The 5,490-nt window shown below is 34.1% G+C and overlaps 1 long non-coding RNA gene across 2 annotated transcripts; it reads left to right on the top strand.

Annotated features, from left to right (window-relative positions):
• LOC104701750 lies at positions 1,044-5,269 on the top strand. 2 transcript variants are annotated; one of them, XR_002032898.1, is made up of 4 exons: positions 1,044-1,177; positions 1,402-1,483; positions 1,578-1,683; positions 5,100-5,269. It is a non-coding gene; the product is annotated as an uncharacterized LOC104701750 (long non-coding RNA). The 2 variants fall into 2 exon arrangements; XR_753891.1 differs by lacking the exon at positions 5,100-5,269 and adding an exon at positions 1,828-2,971.

The following is a 5,490-nucleotide window of genomic DNA, read 5'->3' as shown; positions in this document are numbered from 1 at the left end:
TTTTTATATCTCTAAACCAATAGTATTTAGTTTTTATTCTTGAAATTAATTCATCATCAAAACCTATTATAAATTGCATTGGTAACTTAAAAATAACATCTTTGAAACAATTTTTTTTCTAGAAATAGGATTAATAAGGATCAGAAGGAGAGTATTATTTTCGATAAAACATTACTCCCTCTGTTCCAAATTATAAGATATTTTAGCCTTTTATGTTTGTTCTATTTTATATAATTTTTTAAAGTTTCTATGCATTTTTAATACTAATTCAATAGTTTTTGATCATTTAAATTCTACAGTATTTTTTTCAATTAGTTAAATTTTGTTAAATGATAAAACATTTATTGTTTCTTAATTTTTGCGCTTTTATCTAAAAATTCTTATAATTTGGACCAGAAGGAGTATTATTTAGCATAAAATAAGATTAACCATAATATAGAAATGAAATCAAACAATCCTAATAAAAACTGAGAGACTAAATATCCACTTGATTATTCTTCACAGAAGCCACGTAGAGTTCATATGGTCCAAATAAAGTTGAACATAATGAATTGGAAGTAGCACAGGAGGACCCTTAAACAACTCTTAAACACAAGAGAGTTGTGTGAAAACAAGTTTTCTAACTTTTTCAATAATACCTTTTAATTAAAACATGATATTTTCATTACCTACTTTCCAACGAGGAATCATAATATTTTTGCGTAAGAAAACATCCTACGCTATTTCGTACTAAATATTTAGTATAAACTTTTTGACCAAATATCTATTTAATTATTAACAAAAATAAGCGTTCGTAGGAAACATGAAAGTTTCATGTTTCATGATGAAACAACATTTTTCATGAATAATGATAGTGAAAAAAACTTAAAAAAATTTCTACAAATTTTTTTCTAAAAAAGGTTAGTTGTAGGAAAGTTCATAGGAAATACGAAGGAAAATGAAAGGAAAAATGTAGTAAAAAATCAGTAGGAAAGATTCATAACATTTTCTTACGAAACTAAAAAAAAAAAAAAGCTTCGGACTTTGCCTTCTTCTATTTTCAATTTAATTATACAAACGACGTCGTGTCGGGAGGAAGACTCTCTCGTCTCGTGTTCTCGACACTTCCAATTTGGTGTGGAACTCTCGCTCGCTCTCGGCGTCTCTGTGTCTTGTTGCTGATTGAGCAAGCTCCAGCGTGAGTTAAATCTATTAATTGCCTTCTTCTATTTGGAATTGCATCGGAGTGTTGAGTTAATTTGAAGAATGGTAGTGAAATTCGATAAATCTGGAAAACTGAAAGATGGTTATTATAAACTTCTCTAGTCCAGTTGTCATCAATCTCCACTGAGATAGTTCGAGCTTTTCCTCTTTGTTTTCTCCCAATTCTTATAAATTTGAGCTTATATGATGTTTGATCAGGCTCTCAAGTATAGAGAAAGATTATGGATTTCAGATGCATTGAAAAAGCCTACATTGTCACCTCACCACCATCAGCCCACTGGTAAGTCTCGTTTTGGTTTTTCTTTTCAAAGGATCTTTTTTTAATAAAAAAAAAACTTCTTTTTTGCGTGTGACTGTGTTGTTGTTGTTCACAGTGAAGGTGTGTTATGTGAGTGTAATCAAACACAAATTTGCCAATACGAAGAGTGGGAAGAACATAGTTAAGATATGGCCAACTTCATTCCATGCACCCCCAACCTAGTAAGCTCCCATATCTTTTTGTTAGATTATGGTTTCTTGGATCTTATTTTGTAACCAAAGGAGTCTACATTGTCTTTCTTTCAATGGTTTCATTACATAGAAAAATGATCTCAATTTTACCACATTTCTAATATACTTTCTCAGCTTGTAAATTGCTGCAGTGATATAGTTGAAACTGATCAAGTATATGCATCATCTGCTCCTTTCCTCAAGACCAGCGCTGAGAAACAGATGAAATATTGCTTAAATTACTCACTTGAAAAAAGAAACAAGAGATATCATTGTCTGCTGTTGCTGAAATAATGAGATGCGTGCTAGATCTACAGATTTGTAAGACATTTATGTAAGTGCGATGCTTAACAGAGAGAGGAGAGTATAGAGAAGAGACGACACAAGAGATTTGTTAACGGGGTTCAGATATCCTACATCCCCAGGAACAAATCCAAAATCATTCACTAAAATAAGAACGCAAAAGTCACATTTGCCAATGGTATCTAGCACACACTTGTGCCTACCACTTTTATCTACATGAACAAAAGGAACCACTACTTTTTGTCTTTTACGACGAGTGTGAACCTCTATAAAAACCACCAACAGATTCTCTATCTTGTTGGTGGGACAACACCACACACAACATGTGTGCTTCTCTCAATTTTAGGTCTAGGGTGCGTAACCTTCTTCTTCTTACCACCTCTTCTTTTTATACCTCTTAGAGTTCTCCACAAACCCTAGGTTTCACAAGCTTCTTCCTCTTGTCTTGTGGGTAAAAGTTTGTTCTCTTTTTGTCAACTTGACACATGCTTTTGTTCCTGTCGCACCTAATACAAGCATGCTTTTCTGACACAGCCGCTCTGCTGTTTGCTACAACTTGAAGTTTTTCCGCTCTGTTGCACTACACAACCTCTTCACGAGGTTTACCGTGTTTCCAACTCTGTTGCACTACACAACATCTTCACGAGGTTTACCCTGTTTCCAACTCTGTTGCACTACACAACCACTAAACATTGTCTGCTCTGTTTCCAGCTTTGTTGTACTTCAGGTTTACTTAACTGCTTTATATCTTTGCTCTGTTATAGTTGCTCATTTCTTTCTGCTCTAATGCGCTTTCAGATTCCTCAACTGATTATGAATATCTTGGCTGAGTTCTCACTTCTTGGATCTTCATAATAAGACTCCAAAGGTTCAGCATGTCACTTCATTCCATGTGAATTCACATTGAGCTGTCTTGGCTGTGGTAGATTCTCTGATTCTCTATCAGAGGAATCATTGCGTCTGTGTCTGTAGCTGGTTACACATGCTCCAACTTACTCACTACTTCNTAAGTGCGATGCTTAACAGAGAGAGGAGAGTATAGAGAAGAGACGACACAAGAGATTTGTTAACGGGGTTCAGATATCCTACATCCCCAGGAACAAATCCAAAATCATTCACTAAAATAAGAACGCAAAAGTCACATTTGCCAATGGTATCTAGCACACACTTGTGCCTACCACTTTTATCTACATGAACAAAAGGAACCACTACTTTTTGTCTTTTACGACGAGTGTGAACCTCTATAAAAACCACCAACAGATTCTCTATCTTGTTGGTGGGACAACACCACACACAACATGTGTGCTTCTCTCAATTTTAGGTCTAGGGTGCGTAACCTTCTTCTTCTTACCACCTCTTCTTTTTATACCTCTTAGAGTTCTCCACAAACCCTAGGTTTCACAAGCTTCTTCCTCTTGTCTTGTGGGTAAAAGTTTGTTCTCTTTTTGTCAACTTGACACATGCTTTTGTTCCTGTCGCACCTAATACAAGCATGCTTTTCTGACACAGCCGCTCTGCTGTTTGCTACAACTTGAAGTTTTTCCGCTCTGTTGCACTACACAACCTCTTCACGAGGTTTACCGTGTTTCCAACTCTGTTGCACTACACAACATCTTCACGAGGTTTACCCTGTTTCCAACTCTGTTGCACTACACAACCACTAAACATTGTCTGCTCTGTTTCCAGCTTTGTTGTACTTCAGGTTTACTTAACTGCTTTATATCTTTGCTCTGTTATAGTTGCTCATTTCTTTCTGCTCTAATGCGCTTTCAGATTCCTCAACTGATTATGAATATCTTGGCTGAGTTCTCACTTCTTGGATCTTCATAATAAGACTCCAAAGGTTCAGCATGTCACTTCATTCCATGTGAATTCACATTGAGCTGTCTTGGCTGTGGTAGATTCTCTGATTCTCTATCAGAGGAATCATTGCGTCTGTGTCTGTAGCTGGTTACACATGCTCCAACTTACTCACTACTTCTGTGTCTGAACATGTGTTTGTATCAGGTTTACTCATTGCTTCTTGATCATCTCTCTTGAGTCTTATAACCAGTAACAACACCAATATATCTTCAATCTCTCCCTTTGTTACTGAGTTATAGAACTCAAGCTTTCTCTATTCTTGCACTTGATGATCTTCAAGCTTTCATGTTGTAACTGAATCTTTGGCAGCTTCATTGTCCTTAAAAAAGGATTCTGTCATTGTGATCTTCTCTCTTCTTTTCAATAGTTGCTCCTTTACGCCTTGTAGTCAGTCTTACAATTTTGTCAACACAATAATGTATCTTCAATCTCTCCCTTGTTGAACCCAAAACCAAAACAAAAAGGTGCATTCTCAAAAATAACCTTATTGCATGTCATTTTTTTTAAATACCCTTCCATGTTGACCATTTTTAAAACTACCCCTCTTTATGTACAAAATGACAAAATTATCTTTTTTTGAGTGACAACAAGAATGTACAGTCACCAAAATCAAAAAACAAAAAATCCCGCCAAAATCGAAAAAATTTCCCGCCAAAAATGAAACAATTCCCGCCAAATACGAAATTGGATTTTCCCGCCAAAAACTTTGAAACTAGACCTTTAAAAAACTTTTTAAAAACATTTTAAAAAGTTTTTAAAAACTTTATAAAAACCTTTTAAACGCTTTTACAAGGTTTCTAAAAGACGTTTAAAAAGTTTATAAAAGGTTTTTTATAAAGTTTTTACAAAGTTTTGTAAAGTTTTAAATAGTTTAAAACCTTATAAAAGCTCTGTAAATTTTTTTGTCGAAATTTTTTGTCAAAAAAACTTTGACAAAAAAATTTTGGCGACAGTTTTTTTTAGAAATGGCAGGAATTTATGTCGGAATTTTTTTTGCCGGAATTTTTTTTTTATTTTAAATTTTATTGATTAAAATATTGTTCATGTAAGGATAAAATGGTCATTAAAAATTAAAGGAAGGTAAAATTAAAATTGGCCAAAAAAGAGTATTTTTGAAAAAGGTGGATATCAAAAAGGTATTTCTAACAAATTTTCAAACAAAAACCAAAACAATTAAATCGATCATACCCTAACCAACTTGATTCTCTAAGTAAATTAACTATAGTACAATTTTTTTTCAGCGGCGGCCAACAATACTCGAGGCCGAGGAGTTTTGCCAAGGATTTCAAAGTTGACGATAACACAATCTCTTCTCGTAGATCTTCAGGACATGTTTCGAGACTTGATTTCTCCATTCTTGTGTTTTTTTCTTTTGTTCTTCTTCTGTATTGATATATATATATATATATATATATATATATATATTTTGTGTTTGAGAGATATGGAGGCCTACTAAACAGAGGTGTGGTATTTAAAGAAATTCTAAGCAAGACCTTTGCTTGTTACCAACTATATAACGTAAGTGGGTTACTTTAGTTTAACTTGTTGAGTCGCGACAATGCGTCTAGTACATCCAAAACACACAAATTTTTGATGAAATTTACAATTTCCTTCCACACGTTAAAAACTTAC

Source organism: Camelina sativa, chromosome 7, assembly GCF_000633955.1.
Source record: "Camelina sativa cultivar DH55 chromosome 7, Cs, whole genome shotgun sequence".
Taxonomy (NCBI): Eukaryota; Viridiplantae; Streptophyta; class Magnoliopsida; order Brassicales; family Brassicaceae; genus Camelina; species Camelina sativa.
The sequence above is the reverse complement of the archived record's forward strand: the minus strand, read 5'-3'. Positions and strand labels throughout refer to the sequence as shown.